Source organism: Triticum aestivum, chromosome 3B (genome assembly GCF_018294505.1).
Source record: "Triticum aestivum cultivar Chinese Spring chromosome 3B, IWGSC CS RefSeq v2.1, whole genome shotgun sequence".
NCBI classification, from domain to species: Eukaryota; Viridiplantae; Streptophyta; class Magnoliopsida; order Poales; family Poaceae; genus Triticum; species Triticum aestivum.
In genome coordinates, this window is record NC_057801.1 from 596094137 (window position 1) to 596105692 (window position 11556).

Genomic DNA, 11556 nt, shown 5'->3' on the forward strand with positions numbered 1-11556 from the left:
ATGACTCTACATATCTTAGATAATGCCCAAGCGGCCACGCTGAGGACTCTTGATATTCATCCTCTTTATAAAGGGGTTAAGGCCCTACGCCTCTTTTCCACCTCTCCTGCTCCTTCTCGCACCTCAAGCTCTAGCACTCAAAACCTAAGCTCCAACATCCCAGATCCTCTATGTTGGGGATATAACTATTTGTGTAAGCCGCCCAGGAGGGGCCGGGTTACGCAAAGAGGACTCACCAGAGAGAAGCCCAAGACAAGGCATGAAGATGACGATTCATAGGAAGCTTAAGGCCTGTTGTAGTAAACTGCTGTAATAATATTACTTGTATCATAAGGTAGACTTAACTAGTCACCGAGCTGGACATTGTTTATAAGCCGGCCGGGACTCTGTAAGCCGCAGGGCGTCGACCCGTGTATATAAGGGGACGGCCCGCTGGCGGCTTAGAAAAAGGGACAACTCATCGAGAGCCAGACATAGCGTATCTCGCTCCCTGGTCATCGAAACATCAATACCAACCCAACTAGACGTAGGCCTTACCTTCACCGTAAGGGGCCGAACTAGTATAAACCCTCTCGTGTCCTTTGTCCCGATTAACCCCTTCAAGCTTCCTAGTTGCGATGGCTCCACAACTAAGTCCTTTCACGAGGACATCTGACGTGACAATTCCACGACAGATGGCGCCCACCGTGGGGCCAGCGCACGGTGGATTTGAGTTCTTGAAGGGCAACTTCGAAGGGCTCAAGGGATACGTAGTGGCCCGGATGACCAAAAGTCGTCGCGACAAGATCTACATCAACGACGAAGGCTGGGGCCCCGATGCCGACTCAATTGAGTATGGGTACCGGGTCCCCTTTGGAGGGATCCACGTCTTTATTGGCCGGATTGGTGAGCCGGGGCCTAAGCCGGACAACTGCACCGACCTTGTCGAGACGGCTCAGCGTGCGAAACCCGCTCGAGTTCAACTCGGCATGAAGCGTGTCTTTGTGGGATGCGTCCACAGAGAAGAGCTTTCTGAAGGTCCTGAAGATGGTGGTGAGATGGTCGTCCCCTCTGATGGTGATTCGTCCACTGGTTCAACAGATTCTTTGTATCAAGTTCAAGATGGTGCGCTCGGGGGCTGTTCCAATGGCCTTAGTATTTCGGACCTCTGTGAGTCGCCAAATTGGGCAGGAGTCTTTATGGCTGGGACTCAACCCGGACAAAACTCTACAGCCGCGGCCACAATCACTTCCAGGTTAGGAGCAGCCGGGGCAGGAGGCCCTGTGCGCCCGCCGGCTCAAGTGCTGATAGACCTCATGGATAAGCTTACGACCCTGTTAACCGCCACGGTTATCCCTGCAAACAAAGATGAGCATGACGCGGAGGTAGCACAGGTGCGTGAGGAGATAGCTCAGGCCAAGGAGGCCTTAGCAGCTGAGGATACTAGGCTAGCTACGGAGCGGGCGGCCCTCGACGCCCGGGCACAGCGGTTGCAGTCAGAGGCTTATCAGCTCGCAATGAGTTTAAACGCGTCCAATGAAGTAATGAGGAGGAGACACCAGAAGACCCAATCCCGGCTGCCTCCGAATTACGATCCTAGGGTTCTTTTTGCCACACCCGGAGCCGGCCCAAGTAACCCGCCCAATGCTAATCAGTTTATGACACCCGGAGCGGGAGGACCGGCTCAGCGTCAGGAGATGCCACCTCCTCATATGAGCATGGCACCGCCGCGTTATGTACCAATACCGGAGGGTCACTTTTCCAACCCCATGGAGAATTTAATTGCAGCATCAGCGCGTTTGGCGGCTCTTCCAGTGGACGGTGATGATCCAATAGTAGTGGAGACTCGGAGGATCAGGGAACTTGTCCAGACGGCCCTGGCTCAGCAGGAGACCTATTCTTACAGCCGGGATAGGATTCATTCAACCCCTCCACCTTGGTTAGTACCGCCTCGTCAGAACCGGAGCCCGAGTTACAGCAGGCACATGGAGTCCGAAGCTTTATCAAGCAACGCCCAACGCCGTAACCAGCATGGTGGCTATAACCCGGTGCAAGACCGAGTATGTCAGGAGAACAAGCGGGCGGCTCAATAGGCGGCTCAGCTGGCGGCTCATCAGGACATCCGGGAGTACCCAACGACTTCTATTGAGTTGGGAGTAGCCACCAGAACCGGTGGAGTTCCTTGTTTGATATCGGCTTTGCGCAACGTGCGCCTGCCTAAGGACTTCAAGGGACCTCGAAAGGTGCCGAATTACACGGCCGACTTATAGCCCGAAGCATGGATTGAGAGTTATGAGATGGCCATGGAGTTGTTGGAGGTCAGTGATGCGGTAATGGCTAAATACTTCACCATGATGTTAGATGGAACGGCCCGGTCTTGGCTAAAAGGTTTACCGCCTAATTCCATTGGTTCGTGGGAGGAGTTAAAGGCCCGTTTCATCCAGAACTTCAAGGACACCTATAAGCAATCCATGTCAATCGTGGACTTGACGAGTTGTAAGCAGGGGGAGGGTGGATCCACCACCCATTGGGTACGCCGAGTCAAGGAGATAATTCATTCATCTAATAAGATGGATGCCGGCTCTGCAGTCCTCATGTTGGAGAAAAATTGCAACTTTGAGCCGCTAAGGCAGAAATTGCGACGCCTTAAGCGTGACTGCACCGATATGGGAACGCTGATGGCGGCTTTAGTCAAATATGCCGATTCTGATAATACCAAGGACCCTGAGTCTGACGATGAGAAGACAGGGAAGGGTAAAAGGAACGGTAATGAAAAAGGTCAACAGCACAACCCGGGGAATCAAGGCGGCAATAAGCGTAAGGCGGACGGTAGCCCGGAGCTTGTGGCTAATGCGAGTACACAGGGTAACAATCAGAGACACAAGGGTAAGTGGCCTCGAACCGGCGGGTCAGGTCCATCTCTTGAGCAGCTACGCAACAAGCCCTGTCCGAAACACGGCACCAGGGAGCACCCCGCTATGCACCTGTGGAAAGATTTGCGATCATGAAGGCGTTTAAAAATTCCAATATCTTCGATGGTGGTCATGGAACTGGTGGCGGTTCAGGGGCCGGCGGCTTTCATGGCCTGGGTGGCGGTTCAAACTCTAGTTTTCAGGGACAACCGGGTGGAAATAATCAACAGCAAGCTGGTCAGGGAGGACAACCACAGCAGCAGTCGGGTTACCAGAGCCAACCGAAACAGTTGAGCGGTGGGCAATACCATGTGTTCACCACTAGCTTATGCAAATGTGACCAGAAGGTTCATAAGAGGGCTGTAAATTCGGTTGAGTCGGCGGTCCCTCGTTATTTGAGATGGTCAGAGCAACCTATCATTTGGAGCAGAGAGGATCACCCGCTACGAGTTGATAATCCGGGTCAGTTAGCCTTGGTTGTAGCACCCCAGGTTGGTGGATACAAATTCACTAAAGTACTCATGGACGGAGGTAGCAGCATCAACATCCTTTATTATGAGACCTTCCAGCGTATGGGGTTGACTGAGAAGAATCTGAGGACGTCCAACACTATTTTCGACGGGGTGGTTCCAGGCAAGTTAGCTTACCCAGTTGGTAAGATTGAATTAGAGGTGGCTTTTGGAGATGAGTATGATTCCAAGGCTGAGAAGTTGGCGTTTGAGGTGGTTAAGATCAGGAGTCCATATCACGCTCTGTTCGGGCAGCCGGCTTATGCTAAGTTCATGGCACGACCGTGTTACGTTTACTTACAGCTCAAGATGCCAGGTTACAAGAGCACCATCACTGTGCATGGGAGTCAAAAGGTGGCCTTGGAATGTGAAGAAGGCGACGCGGCTTACGCTGAGACGGCCTGTGCCGCGGAGGAGCTCAAATTTTATCAAGACAATGTTGACCCGACGGATATGACCTCCCTCAAGAAACCAACTACAGAGCATGACCCGGCGTTGAAATTTAAATCGGCCGCTGAGACAAAGCTTGTTGACTTCACCCCGGGAGACACCTCTAAGCAGTTCAGTATCAGTGCCAATTTGGATCCTAAATAGGAAAGCGCGCTCATCGAGTTCATCCGTGAGAACCAGGACATCTTTGCATGGAAACCTTCTGACATGCCGGGTGTACAGAGGGAACTCGCTGAGCACACTCTCAATATTGATCCAAAGTATAAGTCGGTCAGGCAGTTTCTCCGACGATTCAACGAAGAGAGATGAGCAGCTATTGGGGAAGAGGTGGCCCGGCTCTTAGCGGCTGGGTTTATTGTTGAAGTTTTTCATCCGGAGTGGTTGGCTAACCCGGTGCTGGTGCTCAAGAAGAACAGCACTTGGCGGATGTGTGTGGATTATACGGATTTAAACAAGGCTTGTCCGGCTGATCCCTTTGCTCTCCCCCATATTGATCAAATCATTGATGCTACGACGGGTTATGAACGTTTGAGTTTTTTGGATGCTTACTCTGGTTATCATCAGATCAAGATGGCAGTCAAGGACCAGGAGAAGACAACTTTTATCACTCCGTTTGGGGCCTTCTGTTATGTATCTATGCCGTTTGGGCTCAAGAGTGCCCAGGCAACTTATCAGCGATGTGTGTAGAACTGTTTGCACGATCAGATTGGGCGCAATGTTCATGCTTATGTGGATGACATCGTGGTGAAATCCAGAGAAAAGGAAACTTTAATATCCGATTTGAGAGAAACCTTTGAAAAGCTCCGGGTTTACAAGATGATGCTTAACCCGGCCAAGTGTGTATTTGGTGTACCTGCAGGCAAGCTCTTGGGTTTTCTGGTGTCAAATAGAGGCATTGAAGCTAATCCGGAGAAGATCACGGCGATCACCTCTCTGGCTAAGCCGGCGTGTATCAATGATGTTCAACGCCTGGCGGGACGTGTTGCTGCTTTAAGCCGGTTCATAAGCCGGTTAGGGGAGAAGGCCTTGCCGCTATACCAGATGATGAAGAAAACGGACACTTTTGTCTGGAGTGATGCTGCTAATATTGCCTTTAAGGATTTAAAGAGACAGTTGTCCGAGCCACCGGTTCTTGCAGCTCCCATTGATAAAGAGTCGCTATTGTTATATGTGGCTGCTAACTCACGGGCTGTCGGTGTTGCCATCGTGGTGGAACGTAAGGAGGCAGGCAAGGAGCATCCGGTTCAACGGACGGTTTACTACATCAGCGAGGTGCTCATTGAGTCTAAACAAAGGTATCCACATTGGCAGAAGCTTGTTTATGGTGTGTTCATGGCAAATCAGAAACTGAAGCAGTACTTCCAAGGTCACCCTATAACGGTGGTGAGCTCAGCTCCTTTGGGAGATATCATTCAAAATAGGGAAGCTACAGGATGAATCGCCAAGTGGGCCATTGAAGAAAAGGGTGGGAGGGTGGGGGAAAACAAAGACAACTTGGGATGAACGAAACAAACACCGGCGAGAAAACTTAGAGCTGATCTTGCGAATGTTGAAAATGATCGGATCCACTTAAAGTGAAGCACGCCGGTTGGAAAAGAATTGACATGACAACCTTAATGATCAAGAAGGATTAGCACTCCCATAGAAATATGAGAACACCGCTTGAAAGGTATGGAATCAACACTTGACATTGAAGCAACTCAAATACCACAACTCAAAACAAAACAAAGGATTGGCTTGCAAAAATAAGCTGGAACAAATACATATGATAGAGATTTACCCAATCCCATATCAGGCATCTGTCGCAAAGATAATCTAGGAGCTACTTGAATTCCCACCTATAAACTCCCGAAACTTTCTGGTTATGCAATCTGGTGTTGGGGATACAGGGGAAGCAATATATCTCACCCAAACTAACAATACCTACATCCAAGCTGTATCCATCCATCAACACATAACCAAGAAACCTTCAGAAATCGTGTACCTCAACCTTCGAAAAGCATCCGTTATACGAGCTATGGCAATACTCCCGAACTCCCGCCCCAGTACTGGGTGGCGTCGAGGTTATCTCACCAACAACTGCATAAAAGAGATTTTCGATGTCGGCAAAACTCAGGTATTCCAGAACTGCAACGATAAAATTGTGACGACAACACCTCGGAGCTCAACTCCCCGGGTCAATGCCACATAATAGACAGGAGGCACCAAGAACAATGTTCTCGTCACAAAACCATCGAAATGATTCCAAGATACCCACGTGATCCTAAAAAAATTAGTGAAATTTGAGGAGAGGAAAGTCAAAACATCTACGTCAGGAGACCTCACCAAAGCGACGAAGGGGCTGAGGAGTAAAAAGAATCCTACTCTCCGATATATATAATCCTAAGACTCAAAATAGTTTTCTTCTAGACTCAACAACAGCCAACAATCAAGGGGGGGCTCCTATGGTGGGTCGAGGCTCTGATACCAACTTGTCACGCCCAATATGCGATACTATCCTAAAGAGACTCGAAGGTCCCACCAAGGATAGAACCGCATATTGAAACGCTTTTGCAAGGTGGATATCATTACATCAACATTACATAATAGATGGGGATACATACAAGAGGCATACAATGCCACACGAATACAACGTCACAATACATAAGAGCAACATCCGACTACGGATGAACACAAACAGAAACTCAAACGACATCCACCCTGCTTGCCCAGGCTGCCGACCTGGAACCTATCCCCTGATCGAAGAAGAAGCAGATGAAGAACTCCAAAAGAAGTAAACATCGCTCTCGCGTCATGATCATCGCATAACCTGTACCTGCAACTATTGTTGTAGTAATCTGTGAGCCACAAGGACTCAGCAATCCCATTACCATGGGTATCAAGACTAGCAAAGCTTAATGGGAAAGGAAGGGGTAAAGTGGTGAGGTTGCAGCAGCGACTAAGCATGATATGGTGGCTAACATACGCAAATAAGAGCGAGAAGAGAAGAAAAGGAAACGGTCGTCAACTAGCAATGATCAAGAGGTGATCCTGAACACCTACTTACGTCAATCATAACACAGAAACCGTGTTCACTTCCCGGACTCCACCGAGAAGAGACCATCACGGCTACACACGCGGTTGATGCATTTTAAAGAGGTCAAGTGTCAAGTTATCTACAACCGGACATTAACAAATTCCCATATGCCTATAACTGCAGGCACGACTTTCGAAAGATTATACCCTGCAGGGGTGTCCCAACTTAGCCCATGATAAGCTATCGCGATCAACAAAGGATATACCTTCTCCCAGGAAGACCCGATCAGACTCGGAATCCCGGTTTACAAGACATTTCGATGATGGTAAAACAAGACCAGCAAAGCCGCCCGATGCGCCGACAATCCCGATAGGGGCTGCACATATCTTGTTCTCAGGGCAACACCAGATGAGACATCCTACGAGTAAAACCAAACCTCGAGTTTCCCCGAGGGGGCCCTGCAGTCTACTCGGTTCAGACCAACACTTAGACAAGCATTGGCCCGGGGGGGCTAAAATAAAGATGACCCTCGGGCTCCGGAAACCCAAGGGAAAAAGGGCTAGGTGAGGCAAATGGTAAAACCAAGGTTGGGCCTTGCTGGAGGAGTTTTATTCAAAGCGAACTGTCAAGGGGGTCCCATAAATCACCCAACCGCGTAAGGAACGCAAAATCCGGGAACATAACACCGGTATGACGGTAACTAGGGCGGCAAGAGTGGAACAAAACACTAGGCATAAGGCCGAGTCTTCCACCCTTTACCAAGTATATAGATGCATTAATAATATAAGAGATATTGTGATATCCCAACATAATCCTGTCCACCAAGGAGCAATCTTCAACTTCACCTGCAACTAACAATGCTATAAGAGGGGCTAAGCAAAGCAGTAACATAGCCAAGCAACGGTTTGCTAGGAAGGGTGTCAAAGGTTAGAGGTTCATGGCAATTGGGGAGGCTTGAAGAGCAAATGATAGGTAGCGCAGCAAAGCGATAGAACGAAGCAACTAGCATAGCAATGATAGTAGTGAGATCCAGGGTAGCGGTCATCTTGCCTGAAATCCCGCAAGGAAGAAGAACGAGTCCATGAAGAAGACGAATGGGAGTAGTCGAACGAATCCTCACAACTCCGGAACGAAACCGAAGCTAACGAGAGAAGCAAACCGGAAAGAAACAAACAACATGGTAAACACGCAAGCATAAACATGTCATGATGCACAAACAAGTATGATGCATGTCCGGTTTAATAAGGCATGGCATGGCAAAGTGCAACAAACAATACTATAAGTTAAGTGGAGCTCAATATGCAACGAATTGCATATTGACGAAACACCACATCCGAGTTATTTAGTTCGCTCTCGTTTAGATACACAACAATGTTAAATGTTGTTAAACATGGCAAGGGGTGTAACAAAAGTAAACAAACCATTTAGGCAAGTTTAAATGAGGCCGGAACAACAATCAACATTTCCGGAAAATCCTCATATGCAATTTATGAATTTGCTAGTGTTCTGCCCTAAAACATATTTTATTGTTGTTAAATAGTAAAATTAAGTGCAACATGTTAAACCAGGCATTTTTCCACCCCATTTACATATAAAGTTTATTAAAATTGGAGTTACGGTTATTTAGTTATGAAATAAATCATTTTAACATGGCATTTATGCAAAAATAAATAAACAGCAAGTTTAAACATTTTAAACATGGATGAAAGTGACAAATTATTACTCTACACAAAATTCTAAGCATTTTACATGTATAAATCATTTTAAACCGATGCACGGTTAATGAGTTATTATATGCATGAACATTAGGGGGTTTTCTGTAAAACAGCAACTCTCTGGATAAATGGCAAAATCGTTGGACAGAAAAAAACAGGTTATGGGCCGAAACTGGAGGGGCTAGGGGAGCTTCTCACATTGGGCCAAGGAACTGGGCCGGCTTGGAGGAGGGGCCCAAGAGGGCGCGAGGCTGGAGGAGGCCGGTTGGGGCGCGTTGGGCCTTGGTCAACGCGGGGTTGTGGTCGACGCGGAGACGCGAGCTAGGCAGCGAGCGCTGCTCGACCTAAAGCAGGGGACAAAGGGGAAGCAGAGGCGCGGGACTGCAATGGCGCTGGTGGCCTCCGACGAGGGCACCGGTGGCCGGGGACGGGTCAGTGAGGCGGCGAGCAGATCCCGGTGGCGGCGTGCCGAACGGAGGCCGATGGAGGCGGGTCCGGCTACGGCTTGCGGGCGGAGCTGAAGAAGGCAGCACCTATCCTCTGTAAAACGAGGGAGAGAGTTTCGGAGAGAGACAAATCGGGGAAGGGAACGGGGAAAGGAGAGGCAGGGGCGCGGGGCCCTGTTGAAGGTGGTCGCCGGCGACGTTCACGGGAGGTGGCGGGGTCGCGAGGGTGAGGCGGAGGCGTCGGTCGCCGGCTACTGCTGCTACTCCGGCGAGGAGGCTCGGGGCGAGCTGGTTGGTCTCGGGATGAATCCAGAGGGGTTGTGGGAGCGAAGGCAGCGCCTTGATCCATTTGGGATCGAGCGCGGGGTCGATTCGAGAGGGAGAGGTCGGGGAGGATTTGGATCATGGGTGCAGGCTCTCGTTGGTGGGGAACCGAGGGAGGCAGTGGATCGATGTATTGGATCGAGCAGGTGGAGAGGTGGTTGGCTCGGGATGGATCCCGAGGAAGATGGTGGCGGCGGAGATGGGGACAAACCTCCTAGAAATTAGGGTTGGGATGATTTGGTACGTGATGGTCTTATATATAGCAAGAGGATTTTTAGATACGGGTATTTGGTCCCTCCGATTTTAAATGGACGGACGAGAAATAAATAGATAGGGAGTCTAAATAAGAAAATAGAGATGTTTTATAGATGTTTGGGGATGATCCGGACTCAACGGTAACGACAGACCGGTTCGGGTTCGGGTAAGTTTCGGACACGCACACGAGGGGTCTGAGAGAGGTCAACGAGGACAAGGGCCTGACAAAATGACAATGGAGGCAAAGAGAGAAAGGGCAACTGCAACCGGCTACGAGTTTTATGAAAACATGCAAATGCAAAACGCATGATGCTATGAGATGAGATGCATGACATGAACAAAATGCAAAACAGAAGACAAAAACCCAACCACGAAGGAAATATCATATCGCATCTCCGGAAAAGGCAAGAGTTGGAGTTACGAATATGGAAAGTTGTATCCGGGGCATTACAACACTCCACCACTACAAGAGGATCTCGTCCCGAGATCTAGGATGGCACCGGAGGGAAAAGGAAGAGGAAGATAAGAGGTAAACTAAATTGCTTCTTCGACAAACGAGTGAAACCATGAACCTTGAGAGGTTGAGCAAAATCAAAGAAAGAAGACAACAAAGATGAACAAAGTTGAAAACACTCCGTTAGAAAAGAGGAACAAGGGATACAACGAGAACCAAGAGGTTGAAAGACATGAAATAAGAGCTTCAAGAACCAAAAGAATATGAAAACACTGGTATAACATGATAGCCAAGGAACAAGAATGATAGAATTTGGACAGCACTCCTGTTGAAAAGAGATGCAAGACTTGATAAGATGAAAAGAACTTGAAGAGATGACATAGATTGCCGGTTAAATGGATAAGCACGAAAAGAACATGATCCTCACAATTCAAGATGATGAGAATATAGATCATTGGGATAACAGAATGGAGAAGAAAATGCCAACTTCTGCCACAAAAGAACTTGGAGAGCACCCTTGCAAAGTAGGATTTAACGGAGTTGTTGGAAAATCAACAACTAAAGGCACAAGCTTGTTATGGGCTTATGGCAAACATCTCAAATTGATGAGGTGACAACCGGCCATCGATGGAAACAGTTAATTGGATTGAGATCAGCAAGGAGATGAGAACTCCTTTTAATGAGAGAATAGGAGGAAACTTGGATTGTCGATAGGCACCACAATTAGCAACATTCCTTAGGGATGGCTTTAGGTGAAATCTATACCAAGATAACTCCAAAGAAGAGATTGATGGATTTAAAATACCTCATTATTGACAATATGTGAATCACGAAACATGAATGGAAATTGTCAAGAATGACATAACACCACCTCAATTGATAAGGTAGAAGGAATTGCACTTCGAAATGCAAGAAGAAGAAAAGTTGAACTCCTCAGAAAAAAACATGTGTTGGGCACCATGTTTAATTTTTAGTATAGCTTGGCGGATCATAACTTCAAGAGAAATCTTGAAGAACAATTGAAGAATGAAAAGAATCCTTGATGAACCACCATGTAGAGCCTCCATGAAGAACTCCAGTAATAAAAGGATGATAGAAAGAAAGAGAAGTTGAAAACACAAGGTGAAGCCTTGCAATGATTTAGATGGAGCTTTGCGACGATATAACCGAGAAAACTTGGAACTCCGGAAAGAAAAGATGAAACATCTCGAACCAAGAAATGTGACATGATGAACAACTCTGGAAAGAAGAAACTAGATCACTTGAAACAATAATAAGAATTACGTTATCCGTATCCTTCACCAATTTAAATTGATGACAAGCAACGGATTTGGCATACTACTTATTCCCGTAGAAAGGATTAAGAGGGATATAGCGTAAACTTCAGAAGGTATTGATGGGACCACCGGTGGGATTTGGAAACAACGAATGAATTGATATGATAACAAAGGAAGTGAAATCTTGAACGAACCACCGTAAAAATTGGAAAAGAGAGT